At 44.9% G+C, this 10,000-nt stretch overlaps 1 protein-coding gene across 2 annotated transcripts in view; it reads left to right on the forward strand.

Annotated features, from left to right (window-relative positions):
- Positions 1-10,000, forward strand: part of LOC110492564 (potassium voltage-gated channel subfamily D member 3) — a 269,073-nt gene that overhangs the window by 62,671 nt on the left and 196,402 nt on the right. The window lies entirely within an intron of this gene.

The raw sequence follows: 10,000 nt of genomic DNA on the forward strand, positions 1-10,000 counted from the left end.
CTACTACTACTACCACCACTAAACTGTCATCATAACCATTACCACCCATACCACTACTACTACTACTACTACCACCACTAAACTGTCATCATAACCATTACCACCCATACCACTACTACTACTACTACTACCATCACTAAACTGTCATCATTACCATTACCACCCATACCACTACTACTACTACTACTACCATCACTAAACTGTCATCATAACCATTACCACCCATACCACTACTACTACTACTACTACCATCACTAAACTGTCATCATTACCATTACCACCCATACCACTACTACTACTACTACTACCATCACTAAACTGTCATCATTACCATTACCACCCATACCACTACTACTACTACTACTACCACCACTAAACTGTCATCATTACCATTACCACCCATACCACTACTACTACTACTACTACCATCACTAAACTGTCATCATAACCATTACCACCCATACCACTACTACTACTACTACTACCACCACTAAACTGTCATCATTACCATTACCACCCATACCACTACTATTTGGAATGATAAACAACAATAATAATAGTAATAACAACAATAGTAATAATAAGTAAGTTACTGTTTAATATACAGATGTTATTATTCAGTGTCCCTCAGGCTATGGCAGGAAAATACATATTTGGCTGCAAGAGGAGCCATTGCTCCTTCGCCCATGAGTGCTTTTAGTTTTTCCTCTGGGTTTAATAAGTTCAAATTTGGAATAAATGTAGTCATTTCTGTGAATAATGAATCTCTTTGTGAGGAATATTTCTCACAGTAAAGGAGAAAGTGCATCTCTGTCTCTACCTCCCCTGTCATGCAGTGACCACATACACGCTCCTCTTTGGGTAGCCATGTCTTTACATCTCTGTCTCTACCTCCCCTGTCATGCAGTGACCACATACACGCTCCTCTTTGGGTAGCCATGTCTTTTTATGTCCGCCAGTTTCTATTGCCAATTGGTGGTCACTCAGCCTGTACTTGGTAAGGATCTGTCTCTGCTTCATATTTTTGACAGAGTAGAGATAATCAGCCAATTCATATTCTCTGTTTAGGGTCAGATAGCAATTTAGTCGGCTTTGGGATTTTGTTTTTCAATGTTGTAAATATGAGTCCTTTGATTGGTTCATGATTTTGTTTATTGGAATTCTTTCTTTTGAAGCAGTGCTGGTGTCAGCTTGGTTGGTTAGGTCCTACACCAGCTGACCGAGAGGGCTCGTTTCTGGGCTCAGCTCTTGGGTTTGAAGTGCTTTAAATTGCAGACTTGAATTTGGACTTGAATGTAGCCAAAATTGTAATGAACTTTTCTGTATTTTCATTACTACTGGAAAGCAGCCCAATTCTGACCTACATGAATTAGTTGGTGTATTTCTCTGGACTTAATTCTGCATAATTCTGCATGTAGGGCTTCAATTGGATGTTTGTCCCACAGTTTATTGAGTGGCCCCCAAACCTCACTTCCATAAAGAGCTATTGGTAGGATTACACTGTCAAATATTTTGGTCCACATTCTAATTAAGATGTTGATTTTGAATCATTTCATTTTTATTACTGTCATATTAAGGTTTCCCGATGCAGATATGGTCAGACCAAGGTAGGTGTCATTTTTAGTGTGTCTCTCTCTGTCTCTCTCTCTGTCTCTCTATCTCTCTCTGTCTCTCTCTCTCTGTCTCTCTCTCTGTCTCTTTCTGTTTCTCTCTCTGTCTCTCTCTCTCGCTCTCTCCCTCTGTTTCTCTCTGTCTGTCTCTCTCTCTCTCTCTTTCTCTCTCTCTATCTGTCTCTCTCTCTCTGTCTCTCTCTCTCTCTCTCTCCCTCTGTCTCTCTCTGTCTCTCTCTGTCTGTCTCTCTCTCTCTCTCTCTCTTTTTATCTCTCTCTCTCTCTCTCTCTGTCTCTCTCTCTGTCTCTCTCTGTGTCTCTCTCTCTCTCTGTCTCTCTGTCTCTTTCTCTCTGTCTCTCTCTCTGTCTCTCTGTCTCTCTCTGTGTGTCTCTCTCTGTCTCTCTCTCTGTCTCTCTATCTCTCTCTGTCTCTCTGACTGTTCAGTATATCTCTCTGGGGGAGATCTGTCTGAAGGGGATAATACTGACAGGTGTGTGTAGGCAGGTGGGGCTAAGACATTAACACACTCATTACACTCGCTGCTATTCATGAGATTGATCCACCACTACCCCACAGTGGACAGCTCTAGTAAGAGAAGGATGGAGGGAGGAGAGGAATGATAATCAGATAGGTGAAGGGCAGACTAGGTGGAGCTTCTGTCAGAGGGTCAGAGGGAGGAGAGGAAAGGCTAGATCCATAGATAGAAGATAGATAGAGGATTGATAGAAGAGGGGGCCATTCTGATCTGTCCAAGGAGGATAAAGGGAGTGGAGGGGTGGAGAGGGGGTTGAAGGTCAGGGAGGAGTAGAGAGGATTGGGGATCAGATGTACTGTGAGAAAGTGATGGCTGAAAGGAGGAGAGGAGAGGTATGGAGAGCTTGCATTGTATTGTCAGGGCCTTGTACCTCCCAATTATTTCCTGCAGCTCCTGTGCAACGTTCATCTCTCCATCCGTCTCCATCTATTTCACTCCATGCCCAAGGTTGGAGCAGTAGCAACAGTAGCAATAACAGCAGCAGCAGTAGCACTAGCAGTACCAGTACAAGTAATAGCAGCAGTAACTGTAGTAGTAACAGTACCAGTAGTAGCAGCAGTAACAGTAGTAGTACCAGTACCAGCAGTAGCAGCAGTAACAGTAGTAGTACCAGTACCAGTAGTAGCAGCAGTAACAGTAGTACCAGTACCAGTAGTAGCAGCAGTAACAGGAGTAGTACCAGTACCAGTAGTAGCAGTAGTAACAGTAGTAGTAAAAGTAACAGTAGTAGTACCAGTAGTAGCAGCAGTAACAGTAGTAGTACCAGTACCAGTAGTAGCAGCAGTAACAGTAGTAGTACCAGTACCAGTAGTAGCAGCAGTAACAGTAGTAGTACCAGTACCAGTAGTAGCAGCAGTAACAGTAGTAGTACCAGTACCAGTAGTAGCAGCAGTAACAGTATTAGTAGTAGCAGCAGTAACAGTAGTAGTACCAGTAGTAGCAGCAGTAACAGTAGTAGCAGCAGTAACAGTAGTGGGACCAGTAGTAGCAGCAGTAACAGTAGTATTATCAGAGCAGCAGTAACAGTAGTAGTACCAGTAGTAGCAGCAGTAACAGTAGTAGCAGTAGTAGTAGTAGTAGTAGTAGTAGCAGCAGTAACAGTAGTAGCAGTAGTAGTAGTAGTAGTAGTAGTAGCAGCAGTAACAGTAGTAGTAGTAGTAGTAGTAGTAGTAGCAGTAGCAGCAGTAAAAGTAGTAGTAGTAGCAGCAGTAAAAGTCTTAGTAGTAGTAGTAGTAGTAGCAGCAGTAACTGTAGTAGTAGCAGTAGTAACAGTTGTAGTAGTATTAGTAGTAGTAGTAGCAGTAGTAACAGTAGTAGCAGTAGTAACAATTGTAGTAGTAACAGTAGTAGTAGTAGTAACAGTAACCGCAGTAGTAGTAGCAACATTATCAGCAGTAGGAGCAGCAGTAGTAGCAGCTGTAGTAGTAGCCGCAGCTGTAGTAGTAGCAGCAGCAGTAGTAGTAGTAGTAGTAGTATCAATAGTAGTAATAACATTATTAGTTGTAGCAACAGTAACAGTAGTAGTAGTAGCAGCAGTAGTAGTAGTAGTAGTAGTATCAATAGTAGTAATAACGTTATTAGTTGTAGCAACAATAACAGTATTAGTAGTAGCAGTAGTAGTAGTAGTAGTAGTAGTATCAATAGTAGTAATAACATTATTAGTTGTAGCAACAGTAACAGTAGTAGTAGTAGCAGCAGTAGTAGTAGTAGTAGTAGTATCAATAGTAGTAATAACGTTATTAGTTGTAGCAACAGTAACAGTAGTAGTAGTAGCAGCAGTAGTAGTAGTAGTAGTAGTATCAATAGTAGTAATAACGTTATTAGTTGTAGCAACAGTAACAGTAGTAGTAGTAGCAGCAGTAGTAGTAGTAGTAGTAGTAGTATCAATAGTAGTAATAACGTTATTAGTTGTAGCAACAGTAACAGTAGTAGTAGTAGCAGCAGTAATAGTAGTAGTAGTAGTCACAGTAGTAGTAACAGTAGTAGCAGCAGTAGTAGTAGCAGCAGCAGTAGCTGCAGCAGCAGTAGTAGTAGTAGCAGCAGTAGTAGTAGTAGTAGCAGCAGTAGTAGTAGTAGTAGTAGTAACAGCAGTAGCAGCAGTAGTAGTAGTAGCAGCAGTAGTAGTAGTAACAGCAGTAGCAGCAGTAGTAGTCACAGTAGTAGTAACAGTAGTAGCAGCAGTAGTAGTAGTAGTAGTAGTAACAGTAGTAGCAGCAGTAGTAGTAGTAGTCGCAGTAGTAGTAACAGTAGTAGTAGTAGTAGTAGTAACAGCAGTAGCAGCAGTAGTAGTAGTAGCAGCAGTAGCTGCAGCAGTAGTAGTAGTAGTAGTAGCAGCAGTAGTAGTAGTAGTAGTAGCAGCAGTAACAGTAGTAGCAGCAGTAGAAGTAGTAGTCGCAGTAGTAGTAGCAGCAGTAGCTGCAGCAGTAGTAGTAGTAGCAGCAGTAGTAGTAACAGTAGTAGCAGTAGTAGTAGCAGCAGTAGCAGCAGTAGTAGTAGTAGCAGCAGTAGCTGCAGCAGTAGTAGTAGTAGTAGTAGCAGCAGTAACAGTAGTAGCAGCAGTAGTAGTAGTAGTAGTCGCAGTAGTAGTAGCAGCAGTAGCTGCAGCAGTAGTAGTAGCAGCAGTAGTAGTAACAGTAGTAGCAGCAGTAGCAGCAGTAGTAGTAACAGTAGTAGTAGTAACAGCAGTAGCAGCAGTAGTAGTAGTAGCAGCAGTAACAGTAGTAGTAGTAGTAGTAGTAGTAGTAGTAGTAGTAACAGCAGTAGCAGCAGTAGTAGTAGTAGTAGTAGTAGTAGTAGTAGCAGCAGTAACAGTAGTAGTAGTAGTAGTAGTAGTAGTAGTAGTAACAGCAGTAGCAGCAGTAGTAGTAGTAGCAGCAGTAGCTGCAGCAGTAGTAGTAGCAGCAGTAGTAGTAACAGTAGTAGCAGCAGTAGCAGTAGGAGAAGCAACAGTAACAGTAGTAGTAGTAGTAGTAGTAGTAGTAGTAGTAACAGCAGTAGCAGCAGTAGTAGTAGTAGCAGCAGTAGCTGCAGCAGTAGTAGTAGCAGCAGTAGTAGTAACAGTAGTAGCAGCAGTAGCAGTAGGAGAAGCAACAGTAACAGTAGTTACTTCCAGGAACCCCTAGCTAAGCATACCCTCCTTTTCACCCCTTCTGTGGGACAGTAATGGGAACTCATCTAATTCAACTACAGTGCCTTGCGAAAGTATTCGGCCCCCTTGAACTTTGCGACCTTTTGCCACATTTCAGGCTTCAAACATAAAGATATAAAACTGTATTTTTTTGTGAAGAATCAACAACAAGTGGGACACAATCATGAAGTGTAACGACATTTATTGGATATTTCAAACGGTTTTAACAAATCAAAAACTGAAAAATTGGGCGTGCAAAATTATTCAGCCCCCTTAAGTTAATACTTTGTAGCGCCACCTTTTGCTGCGATTACAGCTGTAAGTCGCTTGGGGTATGTCTCTATCAGTTTTGCACATCGAGAGACTGAAATTTTTCCCATTCCTCCTTGCAAAACAGCTCGAGCTCAGTGAGGTTGGATGGAGAGCATTTGTGAACAGCAGTTTTCAGTTCTTTCCACAGATTCTCGATTAGATTCAGGTCTGGACTTTGACTTGGCCATTCTAACACCTGGATATGTTTATTTTTGAACCATTCCATTGTAGATTTTGCTTTATGTTTTGGATCATTGTCTTGTTGGAAGACAAATCTCTGTCCCAGTCTCAGGTCTTTTGCAGACTCCATCAGGTTTTCTTCCAGAATGGTCCTGTATTTGGCTCCATCCATCTTCCCATCAATTTTAACCATCTTCCCTGTCCCTGCTGAAGAAAAGCAGGCCCAAACCATGATGCTGCCACCACCATGTTTGACAGTGGGGATGGTGTGTTCAGGGTGATGAGCTGTGTTGCTTTTACGCCAAACATAACGTCTTGCATTGTTGCCAAAAAGTTCAATTTTGGTTTCATCTGACCAGAGCACCTTCTTCCACATGTTTGGTGTGTCTCCCAGGTGGCTTGTGGCAAACTTTAAATGACACTTTTTATGGATATCTTTAAGAAATGGCTTTCTTCTTGCCACTCTTCCATAAAGGCCAGATTTGTGCAATATATATATATAATATAATAATATATGTTGTCCTATGGACAGAGTCTCCCACCTCAGCTGTAGATCTCTGCAGTTCATCCAGAGTGATCATGGGCCTCTTGGCTGCATCTCTGATCAGTCTTCTCCTTGTATGAGCTGAAAGTTTAGAGGGACGGCCAGGTCTTGGTAGATTTGCAGTGGTCTGATACTCCTTCCATTTCAATATTATCGCTTGCACAGTGCTCCTTGGGATGTTTAAAGCTTGGGAAATCTTTTTGTATCCAAATCCGGCTTTAAACTTCTTCACAACAGTATCTCGGACCTGCCTGGTGTGTTCCTTGTTCTTCATGATGCTCTCTGCGCTTTTAACGGACCTCTGAGACTATCACAGTGCAGGTGCATTTATACGGAGACTTGATTACACACAGGTGGATTGTATTTATCATCATTAGTCATTTAGGTCAACATTGGATCATTCAGAGATCCTCACTGAACTTCTGGAGAGAGTTTGCTGCACTGAAAGTAAAGGGGCTGAATAATTTTGCACACCGAATTTTTCAGTTTTTGATTTGTTAAAAAAGTTTGATATATCCAATAAATGTCGTTCCACTTCATGATTGTGTCCCACTTGTTGTTGATTCTTCACAAAAAAATACAGTTTTATATCTTTATGTTTGAAGCCTGAAATGTGGCAAAAGGTCGCAAAGTTCAAGGGGGCCGAATACTTTCGCAAGGCACTGTATGTCAAAGCAAAGGAACCAAATGGCTTCCACTGGCCAACCCCAGAGCCAAAGTGCTTATGATGTATTGGGGATTGGCTTGGTATACTTGGTGCAGCCCCCAGATGGGTTTAGTGATTGTATCTCTGGAGAGACCTCCAAGAGATTACTAAGAGTTAACTTGTAACCTTGAACAAACCTTCACAAGCACATCGCCTGGCTGACAGCCTGTTGATCCTGACACTACATCATGTAACTAAATCAGACGGTCAATCAGGGGAGGGAGGGAGGGAGGGAGGGAGGGAGGGAGGGAGGGAGGGAGGGAGGGAGGGAGGGGAAGGGAGGGAGGGAGAGAGAGAATGGGGCAAGAAGAGAAGACAGGGAAACAGCTAGTGAAGAGTTGACTCCCACATCCTGTTCCCAGCGGAGAGAGGGAGGCCAGTGAGATTGTGTCCAAGGCTGCTTGATCTGAGATTAGATGTCTGTGCTCTCACAGTCGGTTCCTTGGCATCTCAGAATAGAATATTGTACAGCGCACACAGCACAGCAGCCTGACAGACTGCAACAGTTCTGCAACAGTTCTCACACACAAACGCGCACACACACACGCTGGGTACACGCACAAGCACGCACACAGGACACTATTGGGAACATTACTGAGAACATTACTGGACATTACTGTTTATATTGATGTGTGTATATGATTGTGTTGTATTGATTTTGTGTAGAATTCTATTGTAGTATATTTTATTCCAGTATAGCTGTACCATAGTATAGAGGTGTTCTGGCCACCAGCCTGGCCAGACTGGAGGTTCAGGTTCAGTGACTCTAGCAGTAGGGTAGAGGGTCACAGCCCTATGGGAGAAGGCAGGAGGGTAGAGGGTCACCGCCCTATGGGAGAAGGCAGGAGGGTAGAGGGTCACCGCCCTATGGGAGAAGGCAGGAGGGTAGAGGGTCACAGCCCTATGGGAGAAGGCAGGAAGGGAGAGGGGCACAGCCCTATGGGAGAAGGCAGGAGGGTAGAGGGTCACCGCCCTATGGGAGAAGGCAGGAGGGTAGAGGGTCACAGCCCTATGGGAGAAGACAGGAGGGGAGAGGGTCACAGCCCTATGGGAGAAGGCAGGAGGGTAGAGGGTCACAGCCCTATGGGAGAAGGCAGGAAGGGAGAGGGGCACAGCCCTATGGGAGAAGGCAGGAAGGGAGAGGGGCACAGCCCTATGGGAGAAGGCAGGAGGGTAGAGGGTCACAGCCCTATGGGAGAAGGCAGGAAGGGAGAGGGGCACAGCCCTATGGGAGAAGGCAGGAGGGTAGAGGGTCACAGCCCTATGGGAGAAGGCAGGAGGGTAGAGGGTCACAGCCCTATGGGAGAAGACAGGAGGGGAGAGGGTCACAGCCCTATGGGAGAAGACAGGAGGGTAGAGGGTCACAGCCCTATGGGAGAAGACAGGAGGGGAGAGGGTCACAGCCCTATGGGAGAAGGCAAGAGGGTAGAGGGTCACAGCCCTATGGGAGAAGGCAAGAGGGGAGAGGGTCACAGCCCTATGGGGATATACAGGAAAGGGAGAGGGTCACAGCCCTATGGGAGAAGACAGGAAAGGTAGAGGGTCACAGCCCTATGGGAGAAGGCAGGAGGGTAGAGGGTCACAGCCCTATGGGAGAAGACAGGAGGGTAGAGGGCCACAGCCCTATGGGAGAAGACAGGAGGGTAGAGGGTCACAGCCCTATGGGAGAAGACAGGAAAGGGAGAGGGTCAACACCCACTAAGAAAGATAACAGTTGTTGGGCTGTTTACAGATAGGCTATATACAGGTGCAGTGATCTGTAAACTTCTCTGACAGCTGGTGCTTAAAGCTAGTGAGGGAGAAGTGAGACTCCAGTTTCAGAGATTTTTGCAATTCGTTCCAGTCATGGGCAGCAGAGAACTGGAAGGAAAGACGACCAAAGGAGGAATTGGCTTTGGGGATGACCAGTGAGATATACCTGCTGGAGCGCGTGCTACGAGTGGGTGCTGCTATGGTGACCAGTGAGCTGAGATAAGTCGGGGCTTTAACTAGCAGAGACTTGTAGATGCCCTGGAGCCAGTGGGTTTGGCGACGAGTATGAAGCGAGGGCCAACCAACGAGAGCGTACAGGTCGCAATGGTGGGTAGTATATGGGGCTTTGGTGACAAAACAGATGGCACTGTGATAGACTGCATCCAATTTGTTGAGTAGAGTGTTGGAGGCTATTTTATAGATGACATCACCGAAGTCGAGGATCGGTAGGATGGTCAGTTTTACGAGGGTATGTTTGGCAGCATGAGTGAAGGATGACAAAACATTTATTTTTACTGCACTCATTACATTTGTAACCAGTTTATAATAGCAATAAGGCACCTCAGGGATTTGTCGTGTATGGCCAATATACCACAGCTAAGGGCTGTATCCAGGCACTCCGCGTTGCGTCGTGTGTTTGAACAGCCATTAGCCGTGGTATATTGGCCATACCCCCCCCCCCTCCTGTTTGCGTTAACATTTGCCGAGCATTGCAGCTATTACGGTACTCTGGTGTGTTTTTTTTCCCCAGAACATTGGGTTGGAGGGCATCGTTCCTCCCCTGGCATCACATAATGATGAGGTCTTTTCACTAATCATGTCATCGTATGTGTTCCTCTGATCTCGTCTTATCTTGTCTTCTCCGATCTTCTGTCTGGGATGGTGCTGTATGTCAGTGCAATAGCAGCTGAGCTGAGGCAGATGACATTGAGTCAGTGAGTCAGTGTGTGATGGTAATAGCTGTGCTCTCTCTCTCTCCCCCCCCCCTCTCTCTCTCTCTCTCTCTCTCTCTCTCTCTCCCCCCCCCCCCCCTCTCTCTCTCTCTCTCTCTCTCTCTCTCTCTCTCTCTCTCTCTCTCTCTCTCTCTCTCTCTCTCTCTCTCTCTCTCTCTCTCTCTCTCTCTCTCTATCTGTGCTCCATCTAGGTGAAGCCTCCCTCTCTCTCTTTCCATTACCCTGTAATAACAGACTCATTGCATATGTCAGTCTGACATCATTACACCCTCTGTTGATT

This window comes from Oncorhynchus mykiss, chromosome 16 (genome assembly GCF_013265735.2).
Source record: "Oncorhynchus mykiss isolate Arlee chromosome 16, USDA_OmykA_1.1, whole genome shotgun sequence".
NCBI lineage: Eukaryota > Metazoa > Chordata > Actinopteri > Salmoniformes > Salmonidae > Oncorhynchus > Oncorhynchus mykiss.